Source organism: Macrotis lagotis, chromosome 1 (assembly GCF_037893015.1).
Source record: "Macrotis lagotis isolate mMagLag1 chromosome 1, bilby.v1.9.chrom.fasta, whole genome shotgun sequence".
NCBI lineage: Eukaryota > Metazoa > Chordata > Mammalia > Peramelemorphia > Peramelidae > Macrotis > Macrotis lagotis.
Genome location: NC_133658.1, coordinates 746,414,094 through 746,429,806, shown reverse-complemented (window position 1 = coordinate 746,429,806; position 15,713 = coordinate 746,414,094). Strand labels below are relative to the sequence as shown.

The 15,713-nt window shown below is 32.1% G+C and overlaps 1 protein-coding gene across 1 annotated transcript in view; it reads right to left on the bottom strand.

Annotated features, from left to right (window-relative positions):
• Positions 1-15,713, bottom strand: part of OPCML (opioid binding protein/cell adhesion molecule like) — a 732,434-nt gene that overhangs the window by 342,394 nt on the left and 374,327 nt on the right. The gene's annotated exons all lie outside the window — the stretch shown is intronic.

Here is a 15,713-nt window from a genome sequence, read left to right as displayed (position 1 = left end):
GTATAGAGTGAATTGGCAGGTCTTCTATGAAACAAGAACTAAAAGGTGAAGTGATTCCCTAAAAGTAATAGATGACATCACCAAGTTTTGAAACCAGAACCATTGATTTCAAATTAGATTGAATCTATTTTGCTTTAGATCTAAAAATAGATTTAATCTATTTAGCTTTAGACCTGCTTTGTACTAATCACGTCTTTATCTTCTCTAAACTCCCCAGTACATTAAAATAAAACATCACTACCACTCTTATAGGGTAGTTATGAGGAAATTATTTTGTAAGGCTTAAAGCCTTTTATGGAAAAAATGTTATTATTATAATCACAATTATAAGGCCATTGAGGTTCAGAAAAGTTAAAAGAGATACATTCATGATAACATAGATTCTAAGTTTCTAGGATTGAATCCAAATTTAGATCTCTTAACTCCAAGATGAAAGACACTATGGCACAGTAGGTAGAATAATAGGCAATCAAAGAACATTGGCTATGATATTAATACTTTTTTTAAATACTTTTTTTCATTACAAGAATCCTTTAATATAGCTCTATCTTCAATATATACCATCATGTCACAGTAAAAATAAAAAATCCCAATATATTTCACTTTAAAAATTCTGCCATTTTTGGTAAAAACATGACAGCTGTTTAAGTGTTCAGGATAAGTAAGGGTAGAAGAATCTTGGCAAGTTTTCCCAACTTCCCACTGCTATCCTAAGGAATATCATGACATTTGCATCATTCAATATCAATTAAAAACAAAGGTAATTTTTACTCCTTATCTATTCTCTCATCCTACTGAAATATGTAAACACAAATGGGATTCATTTTCTATTTGGTTTATTCTTTCATGGAGGAACAGATAGAAGAAGTTTCAAGTAAACATTTTTAATTACCAACACTTGCAGGGCTGGTCTGAGCCTAAGCTATGAAGAGGGTGAATTGGTTTCTGAGTGTCAAGACACTCTTTTGGTTACACTTCTGTCCTTCTTGGTCATGTATTATTCTTCACTTTGTAATGCAATATGACTAAGGATATATTGCTAAATATAGTTGGGCTGGGATACATATTGCAATCATGGTACAAGATTAGGTTTAATCTGTCTTATTAACTTTTTTCATATCTTAAGTCTAGAAATCAACAATAATAACAAGCAAACCAAATCCAAACCTACAAATCTTTGTATATTTTTGAGTTATAAATTTATTTTATTTTTATTTTTGGTTTCAAATCCTTCCTCTCTCCAGTCCCTCTTCACCACTCTCCACCCCCACCCCCACCCCAGTTGAGAAGACAAGAAATACTATATCCATTATATATAGGAAGATATGAAAAACATATTTATGTTTTAGTTATGTTCCCCCACCCAAATTCTAAAAAAAATAGAAAAATATGCTTTAATTCATTCTCTAAGTCTATCTGTTCCCTATCTGGAGGTGGATATAGTTTTATATTTTGAGTCCTTTGGAATTGTGATAGATCCTTATACTGATCAGAATTACTAAGTCTTTCACAGTTGATTAGCTTTACACTATTGCTGTTACTGTCTATGTGGATTTCCTAATTCTGCTCATTTCACTTTTGCATAATTTTACTTAGGTCTTCCCAGGTTTTTCTGAAACCTTACCTTCATGATTTCTTATAGCACAATATATTCTGTCACATTTTTATACTATAAGTTGTTTAATCATTCAACTTATAGGTATCTCTTAAGTTTCTAATTCTTTGCCATCCGAAAAGACTACAAATATTTTTTTGTAATTTGGGCTCTTATTCTTTATTCTTGATGTCTTTGGGTTAGTATTACTAGGGACAATTTTGTAGATCTTAAGATCTACAAAAAATCTTTCTCCAGAATGGTTGAACTAATTAATATCTCCACTAAAATGTGCAGAGAAAAAACTAATTTTCATTTTCCTCTTCTGACATCTTAGATAATCTGATGGCTATGAGATAATATTTTAAATTGCATTTTGCAAATTATTATTGATTGGGTATGTTTTATATGAATTTAATAGCTTTGATTTCTTCATGTGAAGACTCTCTTCTTATTTGATCATTAATAAATAGAATGACTCTTATTTTTATAAATTTGGCTCCTTACATTGTGTATTTAAGAAATGAGACCCCCTATAAGAAAAAAAAACTTGCTATGATTTTTCCCATTTCCTCCTCATCTTCTAATTTTGGCTACATTAGTCTGCTTGTTTGTTTTGTATAAAATCTTTTATATTTTATGTAAAACAATATTATCCATTTTATTTCTCTCAACCATTCTATTGTTTGGTCATTAATTAGTCCCCAGTCCATACATCTGATACATTTTTCCATTCTTTTCTAATTTGATTATATCACCCCTTATATATAATTCAGATATTAATTTTTGAGTTTATTTTTATATATGGTATATGTTTGTCTACTTTCAATTTCTTCCAGACTACTAATCAGTTTTCCTATCTGCTTTTGTAAAAGTATTGGTTTTTTTGTTCAATGAATTTGGATCTTTGGGTTTGTGAAATTTACATTTCTGTACTCATTTACTTCTATACACCATGTACATAAAATATTTCATTAATTAATCAGTTTATTTATTATCTAGTATCATTTTTTAATTTTTATTTTAATTTTTCATTTTTATTATATTGGCTCAGGCTACACATGAGCAGTTAATATTTCTCTAATTATTTAGATCTGTCTTTATTTGTATTAAGACTATTTTGTAATTATGTTCACATTGCTCCTATGCATTGGCAAATGGACTCCCAAATATTTTATACTGTCTTCAGTTATTTAAAATGGAATGTCTCTTTCTTTCTCTTCCATGGTTTTGTTGGTAATATAAAGAAATGTTATCATTTCTGTGGATTTATTTTATAACCAGTAATTCATTGTTTTGACTATATTTTTAGTTAACTCCCTAGGGTTTTCTAAGTAGACCATCATATCATTTGAAAGTTGATAGCTTTATTACATTGTTGCCTATGCTTTTTCTTTCAGTTCTTTTTCTTGAATTTTGCTGTAGCTAGTATTTTTAGTAAAAACTAAATACTACTGATAATAAGATATCTTTGTACCACCCCTGATATTATTGAGAAGGCTTCCAGTTTATCCTCATTACAGATAATGTTTTCTCTTGTTTTTAAAGAAATGTTTCTTAACATTCTAAGAAAAGCTCAATTTATTCATCTGCTTTCTTTTTAATTGGGATGGAGAGTATATTTTACCAAAAGTTTTTTATGAATCTATTATACAAACATATACTTTTTGTTGCTTTTGTTATTGTTATGGTCAGTTTTATTTATATTTTTCCAGAATTGAAGTATTCCTGCATTCTTGGTATAAAACCAACCTGTTCATAGTGTATAATGTTTCTTAAACATGCTCTAACATCTTTATTAATATTTTATTTAAAATTTTTGGCATTACTAATAATGAAAAAATAGTTTGTAATTTTCTTTTTCTAATCATTACTCTCCCTGATTTAAATATGAAAATAATTTCGTTTTGTTGAAGAGGAAATTTGGTAGGCTTCTTAATCCTCTATTTATTTCCAATGGTTTATATAATGTTGGAATTAATTGTTCTTCAAATGTTTGGTAGAATTTGCATATATATATATATACATACATACATACATATATATATATATATATATATATATATATATATATATATATATATATAAAATGCAATTTCCTCCCTTCTCAACATCCCCCAGGAGTTTATTTATGGCTTGTTCAATTTCTTTATTGTTTTTTGGTATGGTTAATTATTCTATTTTCTCTTCTGTTAATCTAGACAATTCATAATTTTTGTCAATTTTCATCCATTTCATTTCCATTTTCAGGTTTTGGGGGGGTTTTTTGGCTCCATGATTGAACAAAATAGCTTTTGTAATTACTTTAATTGAATCTTCATTTCATGTTCATTTAGAGTTTTAATTTTTGAGACTGGTAGTTTGGTTTTCTTTATAAAAAATTAGATTAGTCAATGGTTTGCCTTACTTTTTCTACAAATGAGTTTTTAGAATTTTTTAACTTTTAATTTTATTAATCTCCTTGATTTTCAGAATTTATATATTAATGTTTAATTGGGAGAATTTTAATTTATTCTGTGTTCTAGGGTTTTTGTTTATTTAATATCTACTTAATTGATTTTTTCTTTCTTTTATTGATATACATTTTTAAAAATGTAAGATTTCTCTAAATATTTCTTTGACTTTATGCCACAACTTGCAGTATGTTATCTCATTGCTATCGTTATCTTATTGATAATACTATTTCTATGATTTATTTTTTGACCTTTTCAATCTTTAGTTTTAGATTACCTAGTTTCCAATTTTTTATTCTATGCTTCAGAGATCCTTTATTGAATGTAATTTTTATTGAATTGTGATCCAAAAATATTTTTTTCTATATTTATGTCTCCAGTTTTTATGCATTATACATGGTCAGCTTTTTGTGAAGGTACCCCATACAATTGTGAATAAGATATTCCTTATTCTGTTCACATACAATATCTTCTAGATAGCTTTTCTAGATAGCTTTTCTAAAACTCTTCATCTCCTTAACTTTTTCTTGTCTATTTTATGTTAGATTTATTGAGATCTAAGAAGAACAAATAGAGGTGCCCTGCTAGTATAATTTTACTGTCTATTTATTCCTGTAATTCATTTAATTTTTCCTTCAAGAATAGGTACACTATGCCATTTATTTAGTACATATATGTTAAATATTGATATGAAGTCGTTGGTCTATGGTGCCTTTTAACAAAATGCAGCTTCCCCCAATTATCTCGTTTAATCATTTCCATTTTTTTGCTTCTGCATGTCTGAGATCATAATTGTTACACTTACCTTTTTTTTACTTCAGCTGAAGCATAATGGTTTTTACTCCAGCCATTTATTTCAAGTATGTCTCTTATAAACAATAAATTGTTAGATTGTTTTACAATCCATTCTGATTTCCTTTTCTATTTTATGCCTTTTTCCCATTCAGTTATGATTACTGTGCATTTTCTTCCACCCTATTCTCTTTTATTTGTCTTTTATTTTTTTAAAACCTCTCTTCTATAAGTCTATTTTGTTTTTGACCATTGCTTCCTTTAATGTACCTTTCCATTTACTATTTCCTCCTTTCTTTTAGCCCCTTCCTTTACTAGTTCTTTGTTGAATAAGATGAATTTCTATGGCAACTTATTTATGAATATAGATATCCTCCCCTCTTTGAACCAGTTAAGATGAGTTAGATTCAAGAATTGCCTGAACCTTTCCATTTTCTGCTTTATTTAAAAACTCCTCTTGAGTGACTCATTTATATGAAATAATTTCCCCCTATACTCTTCTTCCTTGCTTTTTCTCCCAATGCATTACTCTTTTTTTACCCTTCCATTTCTCTATTGAGATCATTCCAACAAAATAGACTTATTATTATCTCTAAGCAGACTCTTTCTAAGCTTTAGAAGTTTCATGTATCACCTTCCTATTTAGAAATGTCAAAGTTCCTGATTTCTCACTCATGTTTACCTTTTTATCCTCCTCTTGAGTCTTCTGTTTAAATGTTAATATTTCTATTCAGTTCTGCTCTTTTCATCAAGAAAGTCTGAAAGTCTTACATTTCATTAAACATTCATTTTTTCCCCTTAAGGTTTATACTCAGTTTTGTGGGGTAGATTATTCTTAATCACAATCCTAGTTCCTTTGTCTTCCAGAATATTATTTTCTAATCCCCTACTCTTTTTAGTGCTAGTTACAAAATCTTCTGTGATCCTTACAGTGTCTTCATGTTATCTAAATTATTTCTTACTGGCTGCTTGCTGATTATTTTTTTCCCATTGAATTACCAAGCATTGAAATTTGGCTAAAAAGTTCCTAGGAGTTTTCATTTTGTGTTTATCTTTCAGAAGAAGATCAGTAGATTCTTTCAATTTCTAATTTGTCCTTTATTTCTAAGAGTTTTGGACAACTTTTGTTTATAATATCTTGAAAAGAGATGTTCAGATTCTTTTTTTAAATCATAGCTTCCAGATAGTCCTACAATTCTTAAATTATCTTCCCTTTTTTCCAGATTCCTTTTTTTCAGGGGTTTTTTCCTTATGAGATAGTTACCATTTTCTTGTATTTTTCGACTGTATATATTTGGAGTGTATATTGTATATTCATGCTTCATGCTATCTTATGGAGTCACTAGCTTTATCTTTACCATTCCTAACTTTTAAGGAGTTCCTTCAGTGAGATTTTGTACATTTTCCATTATTTTTCACTTTTAATTTTTAAGGAGTTATTTCTTCAACATTTTTATGCCCTATTTACTAAGCTATTTGGGTTCTTCCTGCATAGCTCTCCCTCCACCAAGTTTTCATATATTGTTTTTGTTTTTTTTTAGAAATCATTATCTTTACTCACTTAAAATCTCTTTCTTTAGTTCTTCTAGGAATTATTAGGCTTGTACTCAATTGGCATTTTTCTTTGAGGTTTTGCTTATAGATGTTTTAGTGTTAATTTTTGGTCAGGTTTGTGTTGTTTGCTCATTTTTCCAGTCTATTTCTTAACTTTGGATTTTATATTACAGTTAAGAACTGCTCATCTTTCAGGGTAAGGGTGTGATGCTTAGCCTGCTTCTGACTGTTTTGTCCGTTTTATGGAGAGGTTTAGGGACCTATAACTTATCAGGGTCATTCTGGTCTGCACTCTGGTCCTTACCCAGGTATAGTCCCTATTCTCTTGAGACTTCAACCACTTCTCTATGTCAAGAATTTGACCTGGAAATGAATAATGAAACAGAGAGGCTAAATGGTGCTAAGAACTGTAACCAATATTCACACATATCCTCTGGAATCTTTTTTTCTGACCAGGTTTTTACATCTCTTAATATCTTTGGATGTTGGACACTCCCATCACTGCTTATGGACAAACACTGACTCAATATCTACAGACATTTCTGTCTACTTAAATTTCTCTGCACCGGAAAAATTACTCACTATTACTTTGTATTGGTTTTTCCACTCAGTATTTGAAAGACTTTTAAAAGCTTTTAAGAGTTGTATTTTAGGAGAACTCAGCAGACATCTGCCAGCTTGGCTCTGCCCCCACACTAATAATTTAACTACCTATGCTTTCAAGTCCCTGTACCAGGGTACTCTTGAATGACACCATATTCTCTTTCATTATTAAAAACTCCTCTCAGAGAAGGATCAAATACTGAGGAAGGATATTGTAGTCTTTCTCCCAGGGGTATTTTTACTTTAATTGAGGACAAAGCCCTTATTTAAATTAAAACCAACAAGATAATATTTCCATTGAATACTATTAGGAATCAGAATATTCAGTGGAAGAAAAATATTTAGTCAGGGTGAGAGAGTTTCACACAACTATTCTGCTTACTTCAAACCTAGTTAATGAATATTGAGAAAATTAAAAACTGCCTTAGTTCTAGAGTTACAACATTTTGGTTTAAGTGCTGAGTCTTCCACTTATTAGCTAGGTGATCTTTAGCAAGTCTCTCAATGTCTCTGAATCTCAATTTTCTCACCTATAATAAGGGAATGACTTGCCCTACTTAATAGGTTTATTATAAAATGAAATAATAAATATGAAAATACTGTGTAATGTAAAAACATTATATGAGTGAAAATTCCTATTATTATCTGAAAGAATAGAAATGGTGGCATTAATACTTTACTATTGTTAACAGTGTAAATAATAATATTGCAAAAGGAGACATGAGCAAAAGACAATTGGGTGGAACAAAGGATTTCTCTTAATTACTAGCAAGCTACTGATAAGGAAACAACAAAATAATGGTTTTTTTGGCTTGTGATAGGTTTTTTGTTTTAAGATATAAAACTTTGAGAGAAGGATATGGCTTCAGTGATTTTCTGGTCTTCCTCTATTGCTATGGGGGTCCTCTGCTCAGCTACATAAAAGCAGGAAATAAAGAGTTCCATGAAAGACATGAAAACTAAATATTAAATATTCTTTTAAATTTAGTTTTGGTTCCTGTTATTTAAGGTCTTACCCTGCCCCCCAATTAGCAAAAAAAGGGGAATTTTGATGCTCAGTCAGGGGTACCTGAATGGGAAGATGGAGAAGGTTAATGACACCTCCTGATAACCAGAGAAGAGACTCTTAAGAGCTCAGGGAAAAAAGTCTCCATATTTTCTCTTTCACCCTGTCTGGAGAGAGTGACATTCAAAAATAACTTTTAAAAGTAATTGTGAGGGGTGGCTAGGTGGCATAGTGGATAAAGCACCGGCCTTGGAGTCACAGTACCTGGGTTCAAGTCTGGTCTCAGACACTTAATAATTACCTAGCTGCATGGCCTTGGGCAAGCCACTTAACCCCATTTGCCTTGCAAAAAAAAAAGTAATTGTGATTTTAAAGTTCCTGTGCTTTGAGACAATTGGTGAAGGTACATGGAAGTTTAATTGATGGAAAACTTTTGAACAATCATGGATTTCTAACAATAGGAATAGACTCATCAGCTCCCTGTCAGCCTAGGTCTTAAGAGAGACACTGAAATGTCAATTTTAAAAGCTTTTGTAGAGCACCAGTCCTAGAGTCAGGAGGACCTGAGATCAAATGTGGTCTCAGACATTTAATAATTGCCTCACTGTGTGACCTTGGGCAAGTCACTTAACCCCATTTCCTTAAGTAAAATTTTTAAAAAGAATTAAAAAGCTGTTGTGGAAGGGGTTTATTATTTGGAGAGGGTATTTGTTTGAATGAGCTTGAAAAAGTCGCTTAACATCTTTATGTCTCAATTTCTTCACATGAAAAATGAAGGATTTTTTTTTTTGTGGGGTGAGGATTTGGCCAGGGTTACAAAACTAATAAATGTCTGAAGTCAAATTTGAATTCAGGTCCTCCTGACTCCAGGGCTGCTGCTCTCCTGCCCCTGAATACAACAGTTGAGGAGCAAATAGTACATTATCTGAGCTGGTTGAGATTGCAAAGTATTGAAAGGAAAGGGTAAGGGAAAGAACAGCAAAGAAAAGGGAGAGAGAAGAAGAAAGGACAAAAGAGAAAAGAGGGAGGAAATGACTGGGGAAATGTAGGAGGAAGGAGAAAGGAAAGAGGAAAAGTGAGAAAGGGAAGAAAGACAGGAGAGGCAAAAGATGTCCATGGATATATTTAAAGAACTCTGAAGGGAAAAGATATCCTCATTTATACTAACCTCTAACTGAATCTTCGAATCAAAACTCATGAAAAAATAAATAAATATTATTGTGAGTAGGTGTTCATCACCTTAACCTGGCTAACAAAGGGGTCTGTGACACAGAAAACAAAGGTTAAGAACCTTCAGCCTAGATGACCTTGAAGGTCCCTTCTGGCCACAAATCCAGACTCTGAGGGTTCTAGGATCTCTTTTAACTATGAAGTTCTAGGATTCTATCTGCAGATGTGGAGCAGGGCCAGGCTGGAATTGTTCCTTTATTACCCTCCAAATTAAGACAATTTGTTTTAATATCATTCATCCTTATTAATTTTATTTGGTTATTGTTTTTGTTGATATTCATTTTAACGAGAAGAGAAAAAATATCCTTAGGTGGAAATAAAAATACTGGGAAGTAATAAATGCATTTTTATAATGAGAAAGCAGTTCCATCCCCTACTACTTCTCACAGATGGAATATATATGGTAAGGAAATGGTTGAGAAAACAGATTCATTTGAGGACTATCTTACAAGACCTTTAGGAAGCACTGGCTATTAAACAGTCAACACTGATATAACCACTGTGATATTATTAGTACAGCAAAAACTTACCTCCCACCCTCTTCCTCCCTACACACAATGATGCTTCTTTATGGCTTGGAGGTGACTCCAGTTTCTTTGAAAGCAATGCCACTTAAGTGCTGTTGTTGGGTTCTTTCAGTTGTGAAATTGACTCTTTGTGACCCTATTTTAGGGCTTTCTTGGCAAAGATACCAAAGGGATTTGTCATTTTCTTCTCCAGCTTATTTTTTCAGAGGAGGAACTGAAACAAATAGTGTTAAATGACTTGCCCAGGGTCACACAATTAGTAAGCCTCTGAGGTCAGATTTGAATTCCTGAAGATGAGTCTTCCTAATTCCAAAATCTAGGCTGTATCCACTGTGCCACCTAATTGCCCTATGAGTTAAGGTCAGAACTATGCTAGAAATTCTTCAAAGCAGATGGACCATGTTCATTCTCTCTGACCCAGCAATTCCAATTCTAGGTCTAAATCCAGAAGAAATATAAAAAAATTGGGGAAAATGACACATGTTCCAAAATATTCATAGCAGCTCTTTTTGTAGTGGCAAAGAATTGGAAATTGAGGGGATCCCCATCAATTGTGGAATGGCTAAACAAGTTATGGTGCATGAATATTATGGAATACTATTGTTCTATAAGAAACCATAAATGATTGGACTCTAGAGAAGCATGAAATGAATTACAGGATCTGATGTCCAGTAAAGGGAGTAGAACCAAGAGAACAATGTACACATCAACAACAACATTGTGAGATGAAGAACCTTGATGGAAGCAGCTAATATTAGACTAACTATGGACAATGCTATCCCCATCCAGAGGAAGAAAAACAAAACAAAACAAAAAATGAACAAAAAAACCCCTTCAAAATCTGATGAATGCTTTATAAAACTATTTTATGTATCTCCCTTAATCCTAATTCCTCATACCAAAAATGACTAATCCGTAAATATGTTTATCTGAAATATGTATGTACAATGGTAACCTGACTTTTCACAGCTGAGGGGAGTGGAGTGGGAAGGGAAGGTAAAAGGAAATTTTGTAACTTTAAAATATACATACATATGTATGTTTATAAATATATATGAATGTTGAAAAACTTTCAAAGCATGTAGTTATAAAAATAAAATATCAATAAAAAAACAGATGGAACAATCTCCTCCTCCATAGCATTAGCTTAACTCATTTCAGATAAGCATTGTGACAGAAAGTAGACCACCAAGGAATGAATTTTTTGAGAAATAGCAACTCATGAAGATTCTCTACTAATGTTCAAATGGATCATAATCTGCACTGGCAGGAGCCACCCCCACTAATAACATAAAATTTTGAAGGATTAAAATAAGGGCAATTACTGCAGGTCTGCATATGCAGTGTTTGCAAGAAATTAATTGAACATAGTTGAGGTATAATTTTTTTTAATCAAAGCTATGAGGTATGCTTTTTTAACTAAAATAATAAAATCAATGAATGGCATTATATTTTTTCAATGGAATATTCTGATATATCCTTTACTCCAAAATTATATAACAAATAAATACATAAAGGGCTGGTAGGGAACATTAATGATTGTTGGCAAAGCTGATCTACATTTGAGAACCATTTTATTTCAAATCATCATGAGATCATAGATTAAGGATTTTAAAGTTAAGTTAACAAGTATTGACTAAGAAAGTACTAGGATGCTATGGGTTGCTCACATTACTCATTTGATTTTCACAATGATCCTAAGGTAAGTGTTTTAATTATACCCATTTTTCAGATGCAAAAGCAGAGGCAGCCAGATCTTGGTCATGGTCACGCAGCTAATACATATCTGAGACTCCATCTGAACTAAGATTTTTTTTTCAATCTATATCTAGTTCTTTATTTACTGAGCCACAAGGTTGCTTCATCATCATCCTTATCAAAATCATCATAATGGATACATGAAAGAATGAAGCTCAGTGAGCCCAACAGTTTCTGGTAAATTTGTCTAATCCAAGAAGTATGACATTAACCAGAACAGGGGAGTTAATTTCGTCTGCTTTGATAAATATTAGCATGTTTATTTTTTCCTAAATTGCAGATGTGGACAATCCGGTTAAATGAGGGTTCCATTTAGTTGACTTCCAGTTAAAACTGAGATATCACTAGATGTCAAAAAAAGATTTATAATACTAGGGAGAATACTTTGATGGAGGGAAGCTGCACTTTAAAGAATACAGGAACTAGGGGCGGCTAGGTGGCATAGTGGATAAAGCACCAGCCCTGGAGTCAGAAGTACCTGGGTTCAAATTTGGTCTCAGACACTTAATAATTACCTAGCTGTGTGGCCTTGGGCAATCCACTTAACCCCGTTTGTCTTGCAAAAATCTAAAAAAATATACAGGAACTAAAAGAAAATTTTGATGTTGCCTCTTCTTTATATCTATCCACACACATATACCACCAGGAGTGGAGCTGAGCCAGATGGAAATATTTTTAGATCAATTCCCAAGGTGCACTAAATTACTCAATATTATTCTCATGGGAGGTTTTAACTACTCAGGTATTTTAAGAGCAATGAATATGCCAACTATACAGTATCAAAGAGAACCCCAAATTCTGATGGAAAATTTTATGATCCAGAAAGCAAAAAAAAATCCTATTATAGGAATAACTCTATGAATTTGATTTTATTCAGGTTGATATTTATTGATAAAAAGATGTTGATTGAGAATATGAGAACAATTGTCAAGCCCAGTAGGGGGAAACAAGAATGTTTCATCTAAGGTACATTTAGTAATCATTTCAGTTAAGCAAGAGAATTTGACTTCTTCAAAACCAGTCCAGTGATGACATCTGCATATTATTATAATTTGGGAGGCACTAACACATGTCCAAAAAGGGAAATAATATCAGTAGAAGTAAAGTCACTCTGATGGTGTTGAATAGAAGGTGATTAAATGTGAATGGATCTAGGATGGAGAGCTAAGGAGAGTACTGGAAACAGAATGTTAAATGGGCAACAATCCTGGAAGCAAGAAGAAGGGGCTGAAAATAAGTAGCATGTGGGGTGACAATATGAACTTGTTATAATAATGGTTATAGACATAAGAATCTCTCCAAAAAAGAATGATGTGCCCTAGTGTAGGGCAGGGCAACCTACTGTCTTGCTAAGAGCTAAAAGGAACACCATACTGGAATAAAAAGAACAACCTCAGTTTCCTCAGCCTCTAGAAGAGAGAAAACAACAGCATATATCTACATGATTGATATCTTCCACCTATCCAATAGCTTCTCTATGTATAATATTCCCAATATCTTTCTTAAATTCTTTGTCTAACACTTCTTTAATTTCCATATAGTCTATAGTTTATTCTTATTACAACACCACTACTGTTGATTTTTCTATTGATCTTTATCCAGATCTATCAACAAGAATTTTTAAAGACATGTGTATATATATTTATATAAACATACACATTAATATGTATAAATAATAAGCATTACTTATATGCACATGCATATAAAATTAAAGGTGCTTATAAAATATGTATATATATATATATATATATATATATATATCTACAAGATTTATATGTATCCATACAATCAATAAATGGTTATTATGTGCTGAGAGCTGGAATTAAAAAAAAAAGCAAAAGACAATGCCTTTTCTGTTTACAAAAGAATTGAATATAAATTATAGTGTAATATATAAAATATATATTATATATTATATATGTATGTACAAATATAAAGAATATATTATATATATATGAACAAGAATATACATACATATTCACAAGAATATATGTATGGCTGTGTGTGTGTGTGTGTGTGTGTGTGTGTGTGTATATATATATATATATATATATATATATATATATATATATATGTCAAGGTAATTTATTTGGAAGGAGAGTGTTAGCAGTTGGGGTAATGGATGAGAAAGGTCTCTTGGAAGGGATGGGATTTGAGCTGGCACAGTATCTCCCTCCTAGAAGCTGGAACAGGAGCTTTTGCTCCTGAGCAGATGGCCAAAGATGACCCACTATTGGATTTGTTGCATTTTAATTCTAGGACAGAGATTTCTGGGCTACTCGGAGAACTACAGAGAGATTCCCTACCATTTCCCAAGATTGATTAAGCTATTTTTCAACATAGGATGAAAAGGAAAAAGGCTTATTTAGGAGTCCGAAAAGCTGATTTGAAACTTTTTCAGGCATATTTCCTGTTGTGTGAAGAGGTAAAGTTTGGCAAGATTCTGTGATTAGAAAGTAGAGATAGTTTATGTTGGGAATATGTGGTTACAGAGGGGAATTTTCTTGTCATTTATTTGGCTATGCAATTTAATTTGTCTTTTCTGGATGGTCTTTTTTAAAAAAAAATTTAAGAAAGGCTTCATAAATTGTGATTTTGAATGGATGTTGAAAAAAGCCTGCTCTAATCTAGTAGAAGCAAAAGGACCCCACATCAAAGGATATACAAAGGCAATTTACAGATGAGGAAATTAAAGTGACCCATAGTCATATGAAAAATTGCTCTAAATCATTACTTATTAGAGAAATACAAATTAAAGCATCTCTGAAGTACCACCTCACACCTCTCAGACTGACCAATATGACCAGAAAGGACAATAATCAATGTTGGAAGGGTTGTGGGAAATTTGGGACACTAATATGTTGTTGGTGGAGCTATGAATTCATCCAACCTTTCTGGAGAGCAATTTGGAATTATACCCAAAGGGCAGCAAAAATGTGCATACCCTTTGATCCAACAATAGCACTATTGGGTCTATACCTTGAAGAGATTATGAAAAAAAGGATAAAAACATCACTTGTACAAAAATATTCATAGAAGCCCTGTTTTGGTGGCAAAGAATTGGAAATTAGGTGAATTTCCTTCAGTTGGGAAATTACTTAACAAACTGTGGTGTGTGTATGTCATGGAACACTATTGTTCTATTAGAAACCAGGAGGGATGGGAATTCAGGGAAACCTGGAAGGATTTGCCTGAACTGATGCTAAACAAGATAAGCAGAACCAGAAAGACATGGGTACAAACTAAAAGCAACATGGGAGTGATGACCAGCCTTGATGGACTTGCTCATCCTATCAGTGCAATAATCAGGGACAATTTTGTGGTATCTGTGATGGAGAATACCATCTGTATCCAGAGGAAGAATCATGGAGTTGAAGACCATAAACTATTACCTTTCATTCAGGGAAAAAAACCCCGTTTTCTTTTTATGCAATTCTGCTATCTCTTATACTTCCTTAAGGATATGATTTCTCTCCCATCACATTCAACTTAGATCAGTGTATACCATGGAAACAATGTAAAGACTAACAGACTGCCTTCTGTGGGGGCGGGGAAGGAAGATTGGGGGAAAAATTGTAAAACTAAAAATAAATAAATTCTTAAAAAAATGGGCACAGGATTTAGACATGAAGGGTGATATCATGGATCAAGTAAGAGATCAAGAAATACAATATCTGTTGGATCTATGGAAAGGGAAAAAATTTAAGACCAAACAAGAAATAGAATGTATTGTAAATTACAAAATGGATGATTTTACCTATATTAAATTAAAACATTTTTGTACTATCAAAACCAATTCAGCCAATATTAGAAGGAAAATAGAAAGATTGGAAACAATTTTCACAGCTAGGGGTTCTGATAAAGGTCTGATTCTAAAATATATAGAAAATTGAATAAGGTTACAAGTCATTCCACAATTGATAAATTGTCAAAGGATATGAACAGGTAGCTTTCAAATGAAGAAATCAAAGATATATGTATATAGATAGATACATACATACATACATACATACATACAGTCATTATTGATTAGCAAAATGCATTTTAAAACAACTACAAAGAATCACCTCAAACCCATCAGATTGACTCAGATGACAAAAAGGCAAAATGATCAATGTTGGAGAGGTTGTGGGAGGGGAGCTGTGAACTAATCCAACCATTTATTGCCCAAAGAGCAATAAAACTGATGATACCCT